At 34.8% G+C, this 25,541-nt stretch overlaps 1 protein-coding gene across 1 annotated transcript in view; it reads right to left on the bottom strand.

The window, feature by feature from the left end:
* Positions 1–25,541, bottom strand: part of Neurl4 (neuralized E3 ubiquitin protein ligase 4) — a 636,447-nt gene that overhangs the window by 275,179 nt on the left and 335,727 nt on the right. The gene's annotated exons all lie outside the window — the stretch shown is intronic.

Below are 25,541 nucleotides of genomic sequence, written 5' to 3'. Positions count from 1 at the left end.
AAGCTTTCTATAATTGGATAAATGTCACATTTCAAGACATTAAAAAATTATTTCTAAAACTTACTACCTTTATAATAATTCGCATACCAAATATTTTAACCTGAAAATAGCCATCTCAGATTTACAACAAAAATTTATCATCACTCCGGTAGATAAGGCTTCTAATAACTTTGCTATCTTCTGCAAGCAATTTTATTACACCACCCTCAAAAAGGAAGTAGAAAGTAGTTCCACCTTTTTACGCTGTAATCTCGGCATTAATACCATCATCAAAAAAATTATAGCTTTGCATAAAAAATTGCATACCAAAATTCGCAATTCTACTTTGCCTTTCTTGTATATGATAGCCAAATTCCATAAACATCCAGTTAGCTTCAGATTCATCACTAGTGCCAAAAAAAGTGGCTGTTATCATCCAGGTAAACAATTTTTCAAATTGTTAACTACTATCCTTATTAATATCCCTACCACCTGGATCATTAACAACAACCACAGTATCATTAAAATTTTTAATTCCAATGCATATTCCAGCATATTTAGTATTGAAACATATGACTTCACCAACTTATTTACCTCCTTACCGCATCACCTGATTGTTAATGTACTTCATCAATTGTTCCTCAAATACAAAAACGTTATATCAACAGATGAGGTCACTTGGAATAACTACATCAACCTCTGTATCCTAAACAATTATATCTATGATGGTAGATATGCTTATAAACAATCCATAGGAGTTCCCATGGGTTCACAAATTTCTAGCATAGTATCTAATCTATTTCTCCATTATTACGAACATCTATTTATTGATAACAACCCGAACCTTAATTTTTATGCATTCCGCTATGTTGATGACATTCTTATTCTCAACATTCATTTTGAAAATATTGCTAAATCTATATATCCAACTGAACTCACTCTCAATAAAGAAAACTTTGGCAACCAACATGCAAATTTTTTGGATTTAAGTATTACTTTAAATAGTCCTCCTCTTCGTCATAATTTGGAACTATTTGACAAAAGAAGCGAATTTAATTTTAATATTATCTATTTAACAAATTGGAACTCGAACATTTCGATTAAGGTTCATAAAAATATTATCTGCACACAGATTATCCGTTTAGCTAATATTAGTAGCAATCAATCACTTTTCGCTGGTGCATTAAATGATCTTTATACCAAACTTCGCAATAATGACATTCCTATTAATTTCTTAAATTTTATTATAAAAATTCTCTCTGATTACATTAAAGAAAAATTCGGTTTCACCATGTTCCACCTTGATTAGGGTTAATTCGATACTTGTATAGTTGTACATTTGAATGGTGGTATTTCCACCACTTGGAAAGTGATCACACATAATGACTTCTATTATAACTTCTATTAGAACGATGTTCGTGTTCTTTCACTTCCTAAGTTTTCTTTTCATTTTCGTAATTTAATATCAATAATTATTTATGTCCAATCTTTTATTTTCTCTATTTTATTTTGACCACAGAGGGCTCCCATAGTTCTTCTCTTCTGAGCAACTCCACCATCGTTGTCATAGTTTTCCCTCTGTTTGCATTCCATTCTTATTAATCATATTCACATAATTGTACCTTATTAATCATGATTGCATATTTTATTGTCATTTCTTAATTATATTTCACTCAACTTGTTTCTGCCAGTTATCGTATGTATTTAATTTTCCTCCTGTTCATATTTTTATTTTATTTTATTTCGTAAAATATACAATACAAGCTAGCGGTATTAATTTCCACTTCTACTAACACTCTCACAGCCAAGGCCCTCTCTATGAGGTTGGGTACTTACACCCCCAGCTTGCCTAGTATCCTTTAAACTCTTTTCCTTCTCTTTACATCTTTCTACTTTCTACTCTTCGTTTTTCCGTCCGTTGAACTATTAGTGTAATACGAGGGTGATTCGGACATTCTCACTTTCCTCTTTCTCACTATCTTCGCCTCTGTATTTTTAACTTCTTTTCCCTCCCCTACCTTGCATTGCTTCCTTTTTCTATACCGCTACCTTGTTATTTATTTATTTATTACATACTTTCGATTTAAACTGGCGTTCTTACATACTATCGACTCAATTTATTTCCAAATACACTGCGTTACTCAATTTTCTTAATTTATTAATCTAAATACACTGCGGTTGCGTTATTCAATTTATTTCCAAATACACTACGTTACTTAATTTATTAATCTAAATACACTGCGTTGGGGCTACCTCACTCATGTTTCTGGAGCTATAAAAAATTTTTATAAAAAATTAAAAAAAAAAAAAAAAATTTTATATTTTTTATTTCCTTTTTATTTCCTTTTCATTTCTTCAGCTTCTCCATCAACATGAGTTTGCATAGAAACACAGTGTTTGGTACATGATCAGGTGTAGCCCCCTGATGAAATACCTGATCTATGTACCAATTTTTAATTTTTATTTTATAATTTTTATTTTATAATTTTTATCTCTATCACCCTCCCCTCTTTTTCTTTCAGCTTTTGTACATATAATTGGCCTGTTAATTCGGCATTAATTCGGATTTAATTCTACTTAATAATTAATTTTTTTTTTTTTTTTTTATAGGATCTTAACATTCTTTTTCTCTTTTTTCTTCAACTAGGCTCGGCATTTTGTGTTTAATAACTTCTCCATCTATATTTTTATTTTATTTTTATATATTTTTATTTTATATTATTTATATACATGTATCCTGTTTTGCTGCTTTGCGCCTTCAGGTACACGTACTGTTTTTCCTTATTTTTCCTGTTTTTCCACATCTTTGTTTTCATATTTCATGTATTTCATTTAATTTTAGCTATCTGCAGCTTTGCGCGTGGCTACTTTTAAATGCAACCCCCACTCCTTCCCTTTAGATGGATTCGTTGCTAACACAATTTGCCCTATTTAATTTTTACCCCACTTGTCATGCACTACGTCTCTTTAAACAATACGGCGAGTCAGCACTGTGTTGCCCCTAGTTCAGCTAGAAAACGTGTTGCGCTACATCCCACTCCTGAGGATGTAGTGTTAAATATTAAACAGGAGAATCGTTCCCTTAACCCTAACCAACCTGAGTACATTACACATATTTTAAACCAAAATTTATTTTTTCAAAAATGTTTAGATAAACGATGTCTCACTTGTCCCATGATGGATAACTCCGAATCCAAATCTAACTCTACTTATCCTCCTTTTTGTAAAACTAAAAATGTCATATATTTGCTCACATGCAATATTTGCAATGTTAAATACGTAGGCCAAACCACAAATTCTCTTAATATCAGAATCAATGGGCACAGATCCAAAAGTAAAAATCTTTTACTTGATAACATTTTAGATACTGAAATAGAACTTTTCCATTTTCACCACCATGGCTTCAACAACGTTAAAATTAAAATACTTGCCATTATCAATGACAACGTTCTTCGTGATTATTATGAGAATCTATTTATGTGCACTTATAAATCTTTATATCCCTACGGCCTAAACAATAGATTTTTTAACAAAACTCTTTTAAGCAATGGTTGTTTAAACACCAGCCACTGCATTTACAATTTATTCCATCTTAGTCATTTCTTCAATAACAATAAGCGTAGATACAAACGTGGAAATAAATCAAATCGTCATCATAGGCATATTTGGCACAATTTTCGTAATATTATTAGCTCCTGGGACAATACCATTCTTGATGTACACAACATTTCTCTTTTTCTCTTTAATATCAAAAACTCTATACTTAAAGCCTTAACTTTATTTATTAGCAATTTTAAATGTAAAAATATTCAACTTAAGCATATTATTTTAGACATCTCTCTCTTTAGACTAGGTCGCATTACTACATACAGTAATGAATACTGTACTATTAAATTTACTCATAGTTGGTTCGATAAAATTCCTTGGCATTATTTACTTAATAATCGTAATAATATTCTCCCATTTTATAATCATTTCAAGTTCAAGATCCATCACTGCTTCAACTATGAATCTCCTATTGGACTCAAAATCTGTAATTATAAAACTCTAGCTACTAATTTAGGCAACTTACAAGCTTTAGATCTTCCATGTCACTGTGATGATCCCATATATGCTCCTTACGTTGATCAACATCATAAACATATTATTACTGGTAACCTGGACATTATTAACAACATTCCACTAAAGTCCGCTATGGAAAAAGGTTTTAAATTCAGACCAGTCCATAAGGCCAACCTCAATAATATATATAAAGATATTTATCTGAATATCTTGAATTTTTGCAACAAGTTAGCATATAAATATACAATACCCCACGAAGCTTTCTATAATTGGATAAATGTCACATTTCAAGACATTAAAAAAATTATTTCTAAAACTTACTACCTTTATAATAATTCGCATACCAAATATTTTAACCTGAAAAAAGCCATCTCAGATTTACAACAAAAATTTATCATCACTCCGGTAGATAAGGCTTCTAATAACTTTGCTATCTTCTGCAAGCAATTTTATTACACCACCCTCAAAAAGGAAGTAGAAAGTAGTTCCACCTTTTTACGCTGTAATCTCGGCATTAATACCATCATCAAAAAAATTATAGCTTTGCATAAAAAATTGCATACCAAAATTCGCAATTCTACTTTGCCTTTCTTGTATATGATAGCCAAATTCCATAAACATCCAGTTAGCTTCAGATTCATCACTAGTGCCAAAAAAAGTGGCTGTTATCATCCAGGTAAACAATTTTTCAAATTGTTAACTACTATCCTTATTAATATCCCTACCACCTGGATCATTAACAACAACCACAGTATCATTAAAATTTTTAATTCCAATGCATATTCCAGCATATTTAGTATTGAAACATATGACTTCACCAACTTATTTACCTCCTTACCGCATCACCTGATTGTTAATGTACTTCATCAATTGTTCCTCAAATACAAAAACGTTATATCAACAGATGAGGTCACTTGGAATAACTACATCAACCTCTGTATCCTAAACAATTATATCTATGATGGTAGATATGCTTATAAACAATCCATAGGAGTTCCCATGGGTTCACAAATTTCTAGCATAGTATCTAATCTATTTCTCCATTATTACGAACATCTATTTATTGATAACAACCCGAACCTTAATTTTTATGCATTCCGCTATGTTGATGACATTCTTATTCTCAACATTCATTTTGAAAATATTGCTAAATCTATATATCCAACTGAACTCACTCTCAATAAAGAAAACTTTGGCAACCAACATGCAAATTTTTTGGATTTAAGTATTACTTTAAATAGTCCTCCTCTTCGTCATAATTTGGAACTATTTGACAAAAGAAGCGAATTTAATTTTAATATTATCTATTTAACAAATTGGAACTCGAACATTTCGATTAAGGTTCATAAAAATATTATCTGCACACAGATTATCCGTTTAGCTAATATTAGTAGCAATCAATCACTTTTCGCTGGTGCATTAAATGATCTTTATACCAAACTTCGCAATAATGACATTCCTATTAATTTCTTAAATTTTATTATAAAAATTCTCTCTGATTACATTAAAGAAAAATTCGGTTTCACCATGTTCCACCTTGATTAGGGTTAATTCGATACTTGTATAGTTGTACATTTGAATGGTGGTATTTCCACCACTTGGAAAGTGATCACACATAATGACTTCTATTATAACTTCTATTAGAACGATGTTCGTGTTCTTTCACTTCCTAAGTTTTCTTTTCATTTTCGTAATTTAATATCAATAATTATTTATGTCCAATCTTTTATTTTCTCTATTTTATTTTGACCACAGAGGGCTCCCATAGTTCTTCTCTTCTGAGCAACTCCACCATCGTTGTCATAGTTTTCCCTCTGTTTGCATTCCATTCTTATTAATCATATTCACATAATTGTACCTTATTAATCATGATTGCATATTTTATTGTCATTTCTTAATTATATTTCACTCAACTTGTTTCTGCCAGTTATCGTATGTATTTAATTTTCCTCCTGTTCATATTTTTATTTTATTTTATTTCGTAAAATATACAATACAAGCTAGCGGTATTAATTTCCACTTCTACTAACACTCTCACAGCCAAGGCCCTCTCTATGAGGTTGGGTACTTACACCCCCAGCTTGCCTAGTATCCTTTAAACTCTTTTCCTTCTCTTTACATCTTTCTACTTTCTACTCTTCGTTTTTCCGTCCGTTGAACTATTAGTGTAATACGAGGGTGATTCGGACATTCTCACTTTCCTCTTTCTCACTATCTTCGCCTCTGTATTTTTAACTTCTTTTCCCTCCCCTACCTTGCATTGCTTCCTTTTTCTATACCGCTACCTTGTTATTTATTTATTTATTACATACTTTCGATTTAAACTGGCGTTCTTACATACTATCGACTCAATTTATTTCCAAATACACTGCGTTACTCAATTTTCTTAATTTATTAATCTAAATACACTGCGGTTGCGTTATTCAATTTATTTCCAAATACACTACGTTACTTAATTTATTAATCTAAATACACTGCGTTGGGGCTACCTCACTCATGTTTCTGGAGCTATAAAAAATTTTTATAAAAAATTAAAAAAAAAAAAAAAAATTTTATATTTTTTATTTCCTTTTTATTTCCTTTTCATTTCTTCAGCTTCTCCATCAACATGAGTTTGCATAGAAACACAGTGTTTGGTACATGATCAGGTGTAGCCCCCTGATGAAATACCTGATCTATGTACCAATTTTTAATTTTTATTTTATAATTTTTATTTTATAATTTTTATCTCTATCACCCTCCCCTCTTTTTCTTTCAGCTTTTGTACATATAATTGGCCTGTTAATTCGGCATTAATTCGGATTTAATTCTACTTAATAATTAATTTTTTTTTTTTTTTTTTATAGGATCTTAACATTCTTTTTCTCTTTTTTCTTCAACTAGGCTCGGCATTTTGTGTTTAATAACTTCTCCATCTATATTTTTATTTTATTTTTATATATTTTTATTTTATATTATTTATATACATGTATCCTGTTTTGCTGCTTTGCGCCTTCAGGTACACGTACTGTTTTTCCTTATTTTTCCTGTTTTTCCACATCTTTGTTTTCATATTTCATGTATTTCATTTAATTTTAGCTATCTGCAGCTTTGCGCGTGGCTACTTTTAAATGCAACCCCCACTCCTTCCCTTTAGATGGATTCGTTGCTAACACAATTTGCCCTATTTAATTTTTACCCCACTTGTCATGCACTACGTCTCTTTAAACAATACGGCGAGTCAGCACTGTGTTGCCCCTAGTTCAGCTAGAAAACGTGTTGCGCTACATCCCACTCCTGAGGATGTAGTGTTAAATATTAAACAGGAGAATCGTTCCCTTAACCCTAACCAACCTGAGTACATTACACATATTTTAAACCAAAATTTATTTTTTCAAAAATGTTTAGATAAACGATGTCTCACTTGTCCCATGATGGATAACTCCGAATCCAAATCTAACTCTACTTATCCTCCTTTTTGTAAAACTAAAAATGTCATATATTTGCTCACATGCAATATTTGCAATGTTAAATACGTAGGCCAAACCACAAATTCTCTTAATATCAGAATCAATGGGCACAGATCCAAAAGTAAAAATCTTTTACTTGATAACATTTTAGATACTGAAATAGAACTTTTCCATTTTCACCACCATGGCTTCAACAACGTTAAAATTAAAATACTTGCCATTATCAATGACAACGTTCTTCGTGATTATTATGAGAATCTATTTATGTGCACTTATAAATCTTTATATCCCTACGGCCTAAACAATAGATTTTTTAACAAAACTCTTTTAAGCAATGGTTGTTTAAACACCAGCCACTGCATTTACAATTTATTCCATCTTAGTCATTTCTTCAATAACAATAAGCGTAGATACAAACGTGGAAATAAATCAAATCGTCATCATAGGCATATTTGGCACAATTTTCGTAATATTATTAGCTCCTGGGACAATACCATTCTTGATGTACACAACATTTCTCTTTTTCTCTTTAATATCAAAAACTCTATACTTAAAGCCTTAACTTTATTTATTAGCAATTTTAAATGTAAAAATATTCAACTTAAGCATATTATTTTAGACATCTCTCTCTTTAGACTAGGTCGCATTACTACATACAGTAATGAATACTGTACTATTAAATTTACTCATAGTTGGTTCGATAAAATTCCTTGGCATTATTTACTTAATAATCGTAATAATATTCTCCCATTTTATAATCATTTCAAGTTCAAGATCCATCACTGCTTCAACTATGAATCTCCTATTGGACTCAAAATCTGTAATTATAAAACTCTAGCTACTAATTTAGGCAACTTACAAGCTTTAGATCTTCCATGTCACTGTGATGATCCCATATATGCTCCTTACGTTGATCAACATCATAAACATATTATTACTGGTAACCTGGACATTATTAACAACATTCCACTAAAGTCCGCTATGGAAAAAGGTTTTAAATTCAGACCAGTCCATAAGGCCAACCTCAATAATATATATAAAGATATTTATCTGAATATCTTGAATTTTTGCAACAAGTTAGCATATAAATATACAATACCCCACGAAGCTTTCTATAATTGGATAAATGTCACATTTCAAGACATTAAAAAAATTATTTCTAAAACTTACTACCTTTATAATAATTCGCATACCAAATATTTTAACCTGAAAAAAGCCATCTCAGATTTACAACAAAAATTTATCATCACTCCGGTAGATAAGGCTTCTAATAACTTTGCTATCTTCTGCAAGCAATTTTATTACACCACCCTCAAAAAGGAAGTAGAAAGTAGTTCCACCTTTTTACGCTGTAATCTCGGCATTAATACCATCATCAAAAAAATTATAGCTTTGCATAAAAAATTGCATACCAAAATTCGCAATTCTACTTTGCCTTTCTTGTATATGATAGCCAAATTCCATAAACATCCAGTTAGCTTCAGATTCATCACTAGTGCCAAAAAAAGTGGCTGTTATCATCCAGGTAAACAATTTTTCAAATTGTTAACTACTATCCTTATTAATATCCCTACCACCTGGATCATTAACAACAACCACAGTATCATTAAAATTTTTAATTCCAATGCATATTCCAGCATATTTAGTATTGAAACATATGACTTCACCAACTTATTTACCTCCTTACCGCATCACCTGATTGTTAATGTACTTCATCAATTGTTCCTCAAATACAAAAACGTTATATCAACAGATGAGGTCACTTGGAATAACTACATCAACCTCTGTATCCTAAACAATTATATCTATGATGGTAGATATGCTTATAAACAATCCATAGGAGTTCCCATGGGTTCACAAATTTCTAGCATAGTATCTAATCTATTTCTCCATTATTACGAACATCTATTTATTGATAACAACCCGAACCTTAATTTTTATGCATTCCGCTATGTTGATGACATTCTTATTCTCAACATTCATTTTGAAAATATTGCTAAATCTATATATCCAACTGAACTCACTCTCAATAAAGAAAACTTTGGCAACCAACATGCAAATTTTTTGGATTTAAGTATTACTTTAAATAGTCCTCCTCTTCGTCATAATTTGGAACTATTTGACAAAAGAAGCGAATTTAATTTTAATATTATCTATTTAACAAATTGGAACTCGAACATTTCGATTAAGGTTCATAAAAATATTATCTGCACACAGATTATCCGTTTAGCTAATATTAGTAGCAATCAATCACTTTTCGCTGGTGCATTAAATGATCTTTATACCAAACTTCGCAATAATGACATTCCTATTAATTTCTTAAATTTTATTATAAAAATTCTCTCTGATTACATTAAAGAAAAATTCGGTTTCACCATGTTCCACCTTGATTAGGGTTAATTCGATACTTGTATAGTTGTACATTTGAATGGTGGTATTTCCACCACTTGGAAAGTGATCACACATAATGACTTCTATTATAACTTCTATTAGAACGATGTTCGTGTTCTTTCACTTCCTAAGTTTTCTTTTCATTTTCGTAATTTAATATCAATAATTATTTATGTCCAATCTTTTATTTTCTCTATTTTATTTTGACCACAGAGGGCTCCCATAGTTCTTCTCTTCTGAGCAACTCCACCATCGTTGTCATAGTTTTCCCTCTGTTTGCATTCCATTCTTATTAATCATATTCACATAATTGTACCTTATTAATCATGATTGCATATTTTATTGTCATTTCTTAATTATATTTCACTCAACTTGTTTCTGCCAGTTATCGTATGTATTTAATTTTCCTCCTGTTCATATTTTTATTTTATTTTATTTCGTAAAATATACAATACAAGCTAGCGGTATTAATTTCCACTTCTACTAACACTCTCACAGCCAAGGCCCTCTCTATGAGGTTGGGTACTTACACCCCCAGCTTGCCTAGTATCCTTTAAACTCTTTTCCTTCTCTTTACATCTTTCTACTTTCTACTCTTCGTTTTTCCGTCCGTTGAACTATTAGTGTAATACGAGGGTGATTCGGACATTCTCACTTTCCTCTTTCTCACTATCTTCGCCTCTGTATTTTTAACTTCTTTTCCCTCCCCTACCTTGCATTGCTTCCTTTTTCTATACCGCTACCTTGTTATTTATTTATTTATTACATACTTTCGATTTAAACTGGCGTTCTTACATACTATCGACTCAATTTATTTCCAAATACACTGCGTTACTCAATTTTCTTAATTTATTAATCTAAATACACTGCGGTTGCGTTATTCAATTTATTTCCAAATACACTACGTTACTTAATTTATTAATCTAAATACACTGCGTTGGGGCTACCTCACTCATGTTTCTGGAGCTATAAAAAATTTTTATAAAAAATTTAAAAAAAAAAAAAAAAAAAAAATTTATATTTTTTATTTCCTTTTTATTTCCTTTTCATTTCTTCAGCTTCTCCATCAACATGAGTTTGCATAGAAACACAGTGTTTGGTACATGATCAGGTGTAGCCCCCTGATGAAATACCTGATCTATGTACCAATTTTTAATTTTTATTTTATAATTTTTATTTTATAATTTTTATCTCTATCACCCTCCCCTCTTTTTCTTTCAGCTTTTGTACATATAATTGGCCTGTTAATTCGGCATTAATTCGGATTTAATTCTACTTAATAATTAATTTTTTTTTTTTTTTTTTTTTTTTTATAGGATCTTAACATTCTTTTTCTCTTTTTTCTTCAACTAGGCTCGGCATTTTGTGTTTAATAACTTCTCCATCTATATTTTTATTTTATTTTTATATATTTTTATTTTATATTATTTATATACATGTATCCTGTTTTGCTGCTTTGCGCATTCAGGTACACGTACTGTTTTTCCTTATTTTTCCTGTTTTTCCACATCTTTGTTTTCATATTTCATATATATATATATATATATAGACAAAAAGGTAAAAATCGGTATATTTGTGTATATGGTAAGGGAGTTGAGCTATCAGGTGTAATAACCATGGAAGAATAGGGAGAACCTGTAAGTAAAAAACCAATTTACCTGAAATAAAATTAAAATGCAATTAATAAGGGCATAATTATTGTAAGAACCTAAAGCTGTGGGTCCTAGGACCCACAGCTTTAGGTTCTTTTTATTTTTATATATATATATATATATATAGGTATTTTTAGGGTATTTTTTTATATATATATAAGCACAATAAATTCTCCTTTCCAGTCTCTCGGTATTTTTTTTTCCCCCTATATTTTCATTACAATTTGCATCCACTGAGTAATGAAATCAGTATGAAAGTTTCATTTTTCTGTACATCCTTTGCAGCCCTGCTTGCCCCACACCTTACTAGTTCTATAGTCACTTTATCACACCCTGGTGTTTTACCTCCTTTTATCATTTGCATTGCTGCTTCCACTTCCCTTTTTGACATTCCTCTCTCCCCTCTATCCTTTCCCCGAACCTCTCTTCTTCCATTGTACAGGTAATTGTACATATAACATGGTAGTTAGGTTCCTATAAAACCTCATGATCTCATGAAGTGTGAAACGGTGTTATATAGGACTAAGAACCATACAAAAAGGGGGGGGGAGTTATGTTCCAAAAGCTAACAAAACTTTTTTTTATAACTATTGGAAACTGTGATACATATGTCAGATAATTTTTTTTTTTTTTTTTATGTGAACGCCAAACGCGAGAGGTATTAGAACCTATAGTACTTAGTACCGTGCTTGGGTTGGAGGTTGAGAAGACGAAAGAAGATATTTGTTGACATTGGACTTGAACTTCTGTAGACTGTAATTTTCTGGAAATACGTATGAAGGAAGGTTGTTCCAGAAAACGGCAGTTGAATGAATAAATGAGGAAGATGAAAAGTTGGTTTTGTGGGTTTGAAGTTGGACAGTAAATGGATGTTGGCGGGTGGCAGCACGTGTTCGGACTGTTTTGAAAGAGAGAGCAGGAATTATAGAAGCCAGTTCAGAAGAACAGTGCCCATGGAAGTATCTGTAGAAGAGGCATGCAGCAGAAACAGTACGTCTATGAGAAAGCGAGTGGAGAGACTCTATTAGAGATGAATCATTAATTAACCTGACTGCCCTCTTCTGAATGGAATCATGAAGCCTGAGAGAGGTTTTGGGGGCACCACCCCAGATGTGGGAACAATATTCCATGGCAGGGCGGATTCGCGATTTATACAGAGTGAGCAACTGTTTGGAAGAAAAGTAATGCCGAGAGCGAAAGAGAAAACCAAGTTTTTTAGATGCAGAGGAAGCAATATTTGTAATGTGCTTGTGCCAAGAGAGAGATGAAGTCAGGGTAATCCCCAAAAGAGATATACCATTTTGTCTAGAAATTGGAGTGTCACTAAAGATAAGCATATGAGCAGAAGAATCCTTTTTCCGAGATATAAGACAAGACTGAGTTTTTAAAGGGTTGAAATCAACTAAGTTGTCTTTGCCCCACTGGAGAATTACCTGAAGATCGGCATTTAAGGAATTGGTAGCAAATTTTCGAAAAATTGAAGCTGATTGAGCAGGACAAGGTTTCTCAAAATGGAAAGTGGAATGCAATGTGCTATCATCGGCAAAACTATGGATAGGATTTCCAGTCAATGGAAGAAGGTCATTAATATACAAGAGGAAAAGAGTGGGGGAAAGAACTGAACCTTGGGGGAAACCGGCATTAGTGGAGAAGTTAGAAGACACAGAGCCATCTACCATCACCCTCAGTGAGCGATCAGAGAGAAAACTGGATAACCAATTACTAAAAACAGTTGGCAAACCATAAGATGGAAGCTTGTTTAGAAGACCTTTATGCCAAACATGATCAAAAGCCTTTGAGATGTCAAGAGCAACTACTTGTGTTTCACTGAACCTTTCCATTGAATTAGTCCATAAATGGGTAACATAAGCCAGAATATCACCAGTGGATCGACACTGATGGAATCCATACTGGCGATCGTTGATCAGATGGAAGGTTTCTAGGTAGTTTAAGAGTTGGCGGTTAATTGATTTCTCCATTACTTTAGAAAGAGTAGAAGTAATTGCAATGGGACGATAATTGGATAGGAGGGATTTGTCACCCTTTTTAGGAACTGGCTGGATATGAGCAAATTTTCAAGCAGAAGGAAAAACACCTTAGGAATAAGAAAGTGAAAAAAGGTGGCAAAGAACAGGAGCACAGGTTTTGAGAACAAGTGGAGAAATACATCAGGACCTGGAGTTTTCTTAGCGTCAAAATTCATCAAAATCCTTCTGATATCCTTTTGACGGAAGACCACAGGAGGCACTGAATGGAGTGTTTTGGGAATGGTGGGAGGTGTTTTACCAAGATCATTAATACATGAGCTGGAAGAAAAATGGGATGCTAGCAGGTCAGCTTTATCCTTGGCTGAAATGACAACAGAACCATCTGATTTGGACAGAGGTGGGAGCAGAGATGGGCAAAAGTTGCGGCCAATAGCTTTGGCAAGAGACCAGAATGCTTGGCTACCATTAGGGCAAGAAGCAAGTTTTTTACTCTTAGCCTGTTCAAACTCTAGTTTGGGCTGATTAATAATTGCTTTACAATTGTTGCAAGCTTTGGTGTAGGCAGAAAATGAAACTGAAGAATTAGAAACAAGCCAATTACGATATGCAACATTCTTCTCTTGAACAGCCTTAGCACATTTATTGGAAAACCAAGGATTAGATAAAGGACGAGATTTTAAAGTGGAGTGTGGCATAAAGGATTCCATTCCTGCAAGAATAATTTCACTGACACAATCTGAGCAAATGTTGACATCAGAAGTTTTGAAACAGTAATCCGACCAAGGAAAAGAAGAAAAGAAGTCTCGCAGGTCATCCCATTTTGCATTCTTGTAATGCCAAACAACACGAGGTTGGGAATAGCCATGAGATAATGGTTCCATTGGAGAAGAGACAATCACCAAGTTGTGATCTGAAGTGCCTAAAAGACCTCTTACTTCGACTGTGTACTTAGAAGGGTTTTTTGTGAGAAAAAGATCAAGCGTATTGGCTGTATGATTAGGATTGTCCGGTATTCTTGTAGGTAAATGAAAATCTGTGCTAGATCATTAGTAATTGCAAAAGCCTCAGCATAAAAAAAAAAAAAATCTCGACCTGCTGGGTTGGTGTGACTAGAAAACGGAAGCCAGATGGAGTTATGAACATTAAAATCACCAAGGAAAATTACCTCACTGTTAGGAAAGTTGGACTGGAGAAAGTGCAGTTGCAAAGAGAGGAAGTCAAAGAGCTCCAAGTGATTAGTGGAGTTGGGAGAACGGTAGAGACAACAGATGAATTTGACACAATGAGGTAGAGAGATTTTAAGCCACAGGAGATCAAAAAGAGGAGATTCCAAATTGCCAAGTCTCTGACAGGGAATAACAGAACGGACATATGCACAAGTACTACCTTTGAGGCGAAAGGAATCATACAGCGAATATTTTGGGCATCTGAGATGAGCAGTACTTGAATCAACCGATAACTGAGATTCTGTCAGAAAAAGTACATGGGGTTTGGCAGACTGCAAGTGGAAATGGACATCGTTGAGATTAGAATTGAGACCACGTATATTTGTGAAATGAATTAGGAAGTGCTTGGGAGGTTTAGATCTTTTTGCAGATAAGCTTGCTCTATTTGTTTGACAATTAATGGTGTATTCAATAGTAAGAAAAAGTGGATGAGACATGCTGTATGAAGTAATGAAATTTTTGGATATGGCGTACACGTGGTAAGAATATACCCAGATCCTTGACATAACGTGGCCTCGATAATGCTCCCCACATACACACTACTCGGACTCCCTCCAGTCACTATTTGGCAGAGTAGAAGTAGCAAGATTATACACTAGCTGATCCAGAAGCCTCCTAGAGAGTTACCAATAGGTTCGGTCTGCTGTACTAACTAGCGGCCGGCCTGTGAACACCGTTTTAGAGCTGTACCCTCGAAATGTAAGGAATATTGGATCTCGCCACGACGTTCATCATAACCTCAAAAGTCATCAATCATACTGCATGATGGAAGAGATAGGGAAGGGTTGACCGGAACTTAGCTCTAGAGACCAAACATGGGTTCCACCACTTCAAGCCTCCAATAAGCAAAGTGGTGGTATTTCACCGGTTGATGAGAGTCATCTAACACCTAGTACTGCCTGGTAACATAGAGGGGCGGCGTTCCTCCATGTGGTGTGGGCGCCACACCTCGACCCCTACTTACGTTGGTTCACACCTGTGTGGTCACCCACCATGTACTTGTGCATGGAAGTTATACCCAGGATTACTAACAGTCCCACCATCGTGAAGGTGCAAGCAGAGGATTTGGCTGTCAAAGACTGTCCGGACTTTGCCGAAATAGGGTCCACTTGACTTGAGTGCCACCCAAATATCAGTTCCATCAGCGTTTTCGACTCCCAAGTAGCAAGTACAGCTTGACTGGCATATCTGAGAGAATGTGTGACAACCTCAAGGACCAATAATGTACATTCATTTAATTTTCTTCCTCTTCATCGCTGCCAAGCACAATCAAACAACAACTATTTCTCTGATCCATACGGGCATAATTTTTTTCTGTAGCATCTAGATTTCATGTATCTTCTGCTCTCTTTAAAAAATCGGTAATCTGGGTGTTTTTGCTTGATTGATCTTTGAAATTTCATGGTAGTAGTAGTAGTAGTAGTAGTAGTAGTGGCACCTGATGCAAGAAAGCAAGTGTAGGAGCTTATGCAGCATCAGCCAAAAAAAAAAAAAAAAAAAAAATCACACCATACCCTCCAATTGCCTGTCCAGTTCCTCCTTAAATTTATTTAACCTATCAACTTCCACAACGACAGATGGAAGTTTGTTCCAGCAATTAACCACCCGCTGGCTAAAGGCAAATTTCCGCACATCTATTCTACATCTATCCTTTCTTAATTTGAACTTATGTCCCCGTAGGTTCGTATTCTGAACAAGTGGTAGGATCCCATCAGAATTCAGCGTGCTCAACCCATTCAAGGCCTTATAGACCTCAATCAGATCACCGCGCAGGTGCCTAGTCTCCAGCCACTGCAATTTGCAGAACTTAAGCCTCTCTTGGTAAGAGGATCCCTTCATTCCCCTCACCAATCTTGTTGCTCTTCTCTGTACACGCTCAAGCAAATCTACATCCTTCCTAAAATGAGGCCTCCAGACCTGTACGCAGTACTCAAGGCGTAGCCTGACCATTGCCTTATACAGAGGGACGATCACCTCCTTTTCCCTGCTAGCGAAATTCCTATATATCATTGACAAAACCCCATGACCTGCCCTAGCAGCCTGTCTACATTGCTCAGAAAACTTCATATCTGACTGCACAATTACTCCCAGGTCTTTTTCATTTTCTACCACCTTAAGTGTAGTACCACACAGTTGGTACGTTTCTCTGGGGTTACTTCTACCCATATGCAGTACTTTGCATTTGTCAAGGTTAAACTTCAGTTGCCACTTCTTAGCCCATCTGCCCAAATTATCTAGATCCTGTTGCAGTAGCACACTGCCATTACTGTCATTAACAACCCTGCCAACCTTCGTGTCATCTGCAAACTTCGACATTAAGCCTGATATACCTTCATCAATATCATTGATAAATATACAAAACAACAGTGGACCCAACACCGAACCCTGTGGGACTCCACTAATAACATTAGTCCACGAAGAGCAGCACCCATTGATTACCACCCTCTGTCTTCTCCCACTTAACCATCCTTTTATCCATTGTAGCAACTTACCCTTAATACCATTCTGCTCCAATTTGTACAGTAGTCTTCCATGCGCAACAGTGTCAAAAGCTTTCCTGAAATCCAAGTATATGATATCAAAATTATTTTTTGCATCCAGTTCCTTTGTGACCACATCATAATAACCAATCAAATTTGTCAGACAAGACTTTCCCTTAACAAACCCATGCTGTGTCTGAATTATTGCTGCAGTCTTGTCTAGATGATCCTGCAATTCATCTTTAACCAGTGACTCCATTATTTTACCCGGAACAGAAGTTAAACTAACTGGTCTGTAATTATTCGTGTCACCCTTCGAACCTCCTTTGTGAATTGGGGATACATTTGCACATCTCCAGTCCGTGGGAACCTCCCCTGAATCCAAGGATGCTCTCATAATTATGGCTAAGGGTTTGCTTAGTTGCTTTGCCGCCTCCTTTAATATAACTGGATAGATCCCATCCGCCCCAGGTGCCTTTCTTATGTTTAACTTCAACAATTTCTCCTCCACTTTGCTCTCAGTTATTACAAAATCATTAAGCACACTGCTACAATTTGATAACCTTCTTCCATTTTCAAACTGTAATGATTCCTCACGTGTGAATGTAGATGCAAAATACTCATTCAGTTTGTTTGCTATCTGAGCAGGATCATCAACAGTCGAACCATCGATGTCAAGTGGACCAATCATATTCAACCCCTTCCTTTTAGAGTTTATATAAGTAAAGAAATTGGTATGAAGCTAAGCCTTCTTGAAGCTCCCCTTTGAACTTTGTGCTCCTTTCAGTCGAAGGATCTGCATTAAAAAAATGAGATTCCAATTGCTCAGCTAAGTTTATGCCTTTCCGTATACTTTTCAGCATAAAATTTGGAACTTCAGAATTTTTATCTGCACTGTCCTCTGAATTGATTTCGTTTACCTCCAATGCCATTTCCACCAAATCTGCTTTGCCAGTCTCTTTTTCTACCAGTAATTCTTGAACATCTTCAGTAGTCATATCATTAAAACCTTCCCCTCTTACAGACTTAGCAAGTTCTACTATCGCACTGATATCATTTCCTGCTGGTTCGCCAATATTCCCCGAATGAACTGACTCTAGCCATTCATTTTTCCAACACGCATTTAATGTTGATTTTACTTCTTTAAGCAATAAAGCTATGATTTCGATACAGTCCACAAATAAAAAATGTTACCTGCCTCCATCACTTCAATAGATTCGGAATCAATTTTTTCCAAAATCCATTGTAATGATTTTCTGATGTAATGAGTTTTAAAGGCACATATGATGTCTTTGATCTAATGTCTGAATTAAAGAAGTTGTATTAAGTGCTAGGAACATTACTTCAATGTTTGAATGATAAATCTTTTGGATAACCTGGCTTGTTTGTTTGTTTGTTTGTTATTTTGGTTTTTAGGAGCATTAGCAGCTAAGGCCATATTGCTCCGGGGATATGCGCTGGTCATTCCCTGATCTTTCCACATCCTCCGTATTTGGTGGTGACGGGCTCGAATCCTGGTCTAATCAAGAAGCATGTGCTATGCACTGCTGCTCCTTCCCACCTGGCTACGGAGGCGTGATAGCCTGGCGCATTATCCAATAGTAATAAAACTTTGAAATCTACATTTTTTCACTTTAAATAGTTTCCCACAGTTGGCACAAAACAGTTTAGAAACCATTCTTTAAATAAATCGGCAGTTACCTGAGCTTTTTTATTTGCTTTCCAGTATAACCGTAACATGTTTTTATTTACACCTTTCATTGCATGAGGATTAGATGATCTATAAACTAGCATACGTTTTATCATGTAATCTCCTGATGTGTTACTGCATATAAGTAACGTTACATGATCTTTTGATGCCTTAAAACCTTGTGCAGTTTTCTCATTTTTTGAAAAAAATGTTCCATTGGGCATTTTTTCTGCCAAAGACCTGTCTCATCGGCATTGAACACTTGATGTGGTGTGTATCCGTGCTCTTCAATACCTTTTTGAAATTCCTCTGCATACTTCTTGGCAGCTTCATTATCAGCAGATGCACTTTCCCCTTGAATTCTTGTTATGTAATGATAAGTGGTTTTTAAATTGCTCAAACAAATCTTTACTGGCAACAAACTCTGGGTTAACAGAAGATTTTCCATTTTATTTTAAATGGTTATAAATTTTAGTGCCTTTTGTTTAATTACATTGCCGTCTAATGGGATCCATTTTTTTCTGCTATTGTCAATCCAAATACTCAGTGCTTTTCCCATTTACTCAATTATTGGTGCTCAGGGACAATCTGTCATATCTGCGGATATGAAAAATCCTGCAGCAACAACAGTTCTAATTTTCAGTTCATTTTCCTTTATGGTCTAGATTGTTGCTTTATTTAAATTTAAACTTTCTGCAATGTATGATACCTGTTTCCCTTTTTTAAGATGATCCAAAATCTTAAAAAATCATAGAATATAATTTTCATACCAATGAAGAAATGCCGTTGGTATGAAACAAAGAAATACTATTCAAGGATTAGACCTAAATGGATGTCAGATGAACTATTCAGAATAAGTGGCAGAGAAGTAAAGTGCACGAGAGTTCTTTACTTGTGTAAACGCTAGAGGAAAGGGATTAAATTGGTAAGCTCAATATCGATGGTTTGACTGTCGATGACCCTGCTCAGGTTGCTGACAAATTGAATAGGTATTTTGCATTTATATTCACACATTAGGAATTCTTTAGGGGGTGGGAATGCCAGAGGTTTATCAAACTCCAATAAGGGCCTAAATGACTTTGTGATAACTGAAACAAAAATAGAAAAGGAATTCTTGAAGCTGATCATAAAAAAGGCAACTGGGATGAATGGGATCTATCCAATCATATTAAGAGAGGTAACAAAGGAGGTAAGCAAACCTTTAGCCATAATTATCAGAGCAACCTTGAATTCAGGGAAGATCCCTATGGATTGGAAATGTGTGAATATATCCCCAATTCATAAAGGGGATCAAAAGGTGGCAAAGTAATTACTGACCTGTATGTTTAACATTTTTTCCAGGAAAAATAATGGAGTTACTGGTTAAAGAAGCAATACAAGACCATCTGGACAGGAATTCAATTATACTGCAGTCACAGCATCGATTTGTTAAGGGGTGACCATGTCTAACCAAACTGACCAAGTGACTGGGTGCAAAAATAATTTTAATATCATATATTTGGATTTCAAGAAGGCTTTTGATACTGTTGCACATAAAAGACTGCTGTATAAACATGATCAATGTGGCATCAAGGGCAAGTTATTGCTATGGATAAAGGAGTGGTTAAGTGGAAGACAGAGAGAGTGGTTAGGCACTGCTCTTTGTGACTAATGTTATCAGTGGAGTCCTCAGGGTTTAGTGCTGGGTCCATTTTTGTTTTAAATATTTATTAATGATATCAATGAAGGTATATTAGGCTTAATGTCAAAGTTTACAGATGATACAAAGGTTGGCAGGGTGAACGACAGTCATCAGGGTGAGGTACTGCAACAAGGTCTAGGAAAATTGGATAGATGGGCTGAGAAATGGCAGTTGAAGTTTAACATTGACGAACTGCACTTGGGTAGTAGTAACCAGCTGATAAGTTACTCTAAAATCCTAGAGTAACTTATCAGCTGTGTGATACTACACTCATCTTCTTTTATTTCTCTCTTTCACCGATGCTATCATCCCTATAAGAAGGCTATGATCATTGTCTTTCACTACTTTTGGTAGTAGTTTAATATCCTTCACTTTCAGCCATAGGTCATTACTTATACTGTCACACATAAAAGACTGCTGTATAAACATGAGCAATGTGGCGTCAAGGGCAAGTTATTGCTATATATTCAATTCTACACTTCTTTTTCCCATCCCAGCTATACCCCCATGTAACTGTGACTATCCTGCTTCTGGAACCACTCATTCTCAATTTTTCAGTGTCCTTAACAAATAGGTCCGGCTTTCTTTAATTTTCATCATTCCTTATTCCTTTTTCCAAACTTGCCCAACACTTTTTCGTATCCTTTTCTACTATGCAAATTTGTGCAGTAAAATTCCCATAAAAATTTGATTTACTTCGTTTAAATACTCCTCTATCTCTTCCTCATATATAAGCTTCTTTTTACTTTCACATCCTGTTTTTGGTGAATACACTTGCAGAATGTTGATCCCTTTCTTTCCTACCAACATTTTGATCCCACCATCCTGTTGTCTATTTGGTACACCTTCACAACTCTCTCCCTCCATTCTTACCCTTCTCACCTTCATTAATGTTAATACTAATTATCTTTAAAGGTAATCAAGATATCATTACGTCTCTTCTCTTTTTATGTCTAATGAAGTTCATTTCAATTTGAATACCTAATTAAACACAACTACAACATACTAACAACCACATAAATTATCCAGAATCATGCGTTTCTGGGTAGGCTTTCTACTAATGAATGATAGGCTGTAATCTGCTATTCCTCTAAAGCAGAACAATGACCAATTGAACTAAAAGCCTTCCTGAAATCCAAGTATATGATGTCAAAATTATTTTCTCATCCAGTTCCTTGGTCAAATAGTAACCTATCAGATTGGTTAGACAAGACCACCCCTTGACAGATCCATGCTATGATTGCAGTATAACTGCATGCTAGTCCAAATGATCCTGCATTACTACTTTAACCAGTGGTTCCATTATTTTACCTGGAACAGATGTTAAACTGACAGGTCTGTAATTAGCCGTGTTGCCTTTTGATTCCCCCCCCTTTTTTTTGAATTGAGGATATACTCACACGTCTTCAGTCCATAGGGATCTCCCCTGAATCCAAGAATGCTCTCATAATTATGGCTAAGGGTTTGCTTACTTCATTTGCTGCTTCCCTTAATATAATTGGATAGATTCCCTCTGTCCCAGGCCCCTTTTTTATGTCCATCCTCAACAATATCTCCTCCACTTGACTTTCAGTTATCACAAATTCATTTAACTCCTTGTTAGAGTTTGATAAACGTCTGGCATTCCCTTCCCTAAAGTATTCCTCATGTGTAAATTTAGATGCATTAAATTTATCTGCAACCTAAGTAGGTAGGAACCGCAATCAACAGTAAACACACAGACATCATTAAGTAGCCAAATGTGATTCAAGCCATTCCTTCTACTGTTAGAAGTCTTTGCACAGACATCTTTGCCAGAGACTTCTTATAATCTGTCTTAGTTTACTGAAACTCATTTGTGACTTGATTACACACTAATTTATATCTACCACAGGCTTCTGTATCACCTGATAATTTATATGCATTCCATGCAGTTGTCTTCTCTGCCACTTGTCTCAATAGTTCATCTAACATCCATTTAGGTTTATGCCTTGGAGAGTATTTCTTTGTTGATATGAAAAGCTTAGTAGCTTCTTTGAATTCTTCCCAAATTATAATTTGATGTTGGACCAGTTGGACACATTGCACACAATTTAAAAACTATCTGAGACCTCTGTCGCCCTTACAAAAGCAAAAGCCTTTACCCTTAACAGTAGTTATGTCTTTAATGAAATTTACAAAATCCTTGCTAGTGTGCAAGAGACCAACCCACAAATTCAGTCAACATCTGGAAAGTTAAAATCTCCCATTATGAGACATTCTGATTTTCTGGCACACTATTTCTCTGCATTGCTGTGGTATACTCATCACAGTTATTAGGCCTATAGCACACTCCTCCTCTCAATTTTGTTTTCCCATTGCTTATATCAGACCAAACTGACTAAACATTGCACTCGTCACCCAAGTCAACTGGACACACTGCTTTAGATTTAATATTCTTCTTAACTAAGAGCATAATCCCTTCACCTCTCCTGTCCTGTCTGTCCTTTCTGTATACATTGTATTCCCATATTCAAATTCAGCACCACTTATGTCTGAGTAATACTACGTCTCCACTATTCCTAAAATGTCTGCATTCAATGATTTAATCAGTCCTTCAAATTCATCAAATTTATTTACAATGCTCCTAGAATTAGTGTACATGCAAGTATCCACATGCACATATTCTAACTGTTAATTACCCTTACACAGACCATGTATTAATTTTTTCTATGACGACCCACAGCAAGGCCTGAAATCCCAGACACTTTGCTTTCCAGGCTGCTACATGTACCAATAATAGCAATGCAAGAATCACTTTCACCTCTGCCTGCAGCTCCAGTTAAACTATTTGTCTGTGTATCTCCCCAAGCTAGCAGTTTTCCATCCCACTTATCACTGCTTTGACAGCATCAGCAAATATTCTTGCACTCCTTCTATTCAAGTGTATCCCATCCCTGTAAAAACAGTCTCTCCTGTTAACAAGAATAGACTATGCTGAGAAAAATTCTATCCCATGAGCCTTGCTCTTTCTCTACAGGGCCTTACTGATTGACAAGGCTCTCAACATATACTCCCTCATTTTGTGTCTGGGCAGGATTGCAAGTGCTTTCAAATTCGATCCTAACTCATGACTTTTTCCCAACACTGCCCTGCACTTATTAAGTAAGTCCTCATATCTCTTACTCTTAATATAATTAGTGCTAAATTGTACAACAAAATCATCTTTTGTGCCCTTAAAAGATGATATATGCCCTACAACTTTATCTACTTTTGCCCCTAGCAGACATACCCTGGTCCTATTCCACCTATCCTTTTTGAACATATTTCCAGTTTTGCTGACAATAGAGTCACGACAATAACTAGCTCCTGTTTGACCAGCACCTTCTTGCTTGTAGACTGCCACTGTGTTGTCTGTTGCATATGCATGAGTTCTAGCATTTTGTTGAGCAGCTGAGAGCTTGATGGGCCCACCATTTTAGTTTCTTTAAGGACAACTATCCTACTCTTCAAACTCTCATAAACACCCATCAGAATGCTGATTTGGTGCCTAATTTCTTCACACTCTCTGAACTTAGCACACGCACGCACGCACGCACACACACACACACACACACAAGGACGTCCTCCTTGGCTGGATCATGTCTCCTGTTCCAGAGAGGTCTGCAAACATTTCACAAGTTGCACATCGTTTTAGGCTGTGATGCATTAGAGAATCACTCCCTTCCCCTGAGCCACAACACCCACTACTTTGTGCACATTGCTTTGCTACTCTAGTCTGGGGTATGATTTCCATTTAAATACAATTTGATTGATTAACTATGAAAATTAATAAGATTCATAAATTTAATTGATTAATTGACAATACTACACTAAGCTAATAGATTCCTAAATGCACTGATACATATTATGCTATCTAGTTTATATTATACCTTATGCTATCAAGTTCAAGATATTGTTATGCTATAACAATGCTATACCATAACGTAACATTACGTTATGCTATACCATAACGTAAATAGTAAAAATTCCTTAGATAAACAGAAAAAAGATATATGCCCAATAAGTGCTTAGAACCTTTGAGCTACTTATTTATCACAATTAAAACTCTACTATTCCTTTGCACTACTCGTTACGTGCTATAATATTTGCACCAAAACACCAATACAATAGCGGTAAGAATAATAAGTCATAACTTACAAAATCACTAGCTAAATTTAAAAATAAGCTAACAAACATGACTAAGATTATTTAAACTATTTGCCAAACAGAATTTAATATGTTAATTAATCAAAAAGACTAAAAATTTCAGCAGAATTTTATGCTTGTTTCCATGAGCAAAAAAATTCTGCGTCCTAGCACTTATAATCTTGTACCAGAGTCAAAAATATTGGTATGAGTTTTTCTGTATTAGTATGAGTGACTTGTTAATTGGAAAGGTCCAATGGATTATGATCACAGAGGTGCCATATACTTTTTGGAGGGAAATTTATATGGACTTATGAATTTAGAATGTTCATTCGATTCTTAACAGAAAAAAATGGAAGATCTGTTGAATATTACGTTTCTAAAGATTATGAATTTTAATTTTAAAATTATTGAATCACTAACTGGACCATATTTTATAATTAGAATATGTTTAAGACCACAATACACAGCAAACAGACAAAACAACAAACACTTAAAATTAATGAGTGCTGCATGTATTCTCACTGCTGCAGTCATCATCAAATATGTACACCAAGCCTATATTCTGACAAAAAGGAGCACTTGGGAAGCTTGAGTCACATATCAGTCTACTGCCTTCAAGTGCAATACAATGGAAATCTGGTTAGATATATGTTTTTAATGACTGCATTAAAAAAAAGAAAGAAAGAAAGAAATCAAGAATTTTAACATGTTTGCTACCTCTGACACATATATGCATTAAACTGCACCCAGAACGATGTACCATTACACATATAAATACTAAAAAGGCACCCATT

Source organism: Mastigoproctus giganteus, chromosome 3 (assembly GCF_048544385.1).
Source record: "Mastigoproctus giganteus isolate SK-2022 chromosome 3, ASM4854438v1, whole genome shotgun sequence".
In the NCBI taxonomy this organism is placed as follows: domain Eukaryota; kingdom Metazoa; phylum Arthropoda; class Arachnida; order Uropygi; family Thelyphonidae; genus Mastigoproctus; species Mastigoproctus giganteus.
The sequence above is the reverse complement of the archived record's forward strand: the minus strand, read 5'-3'. Positions and strand labels throughout refer to the sequence as shown.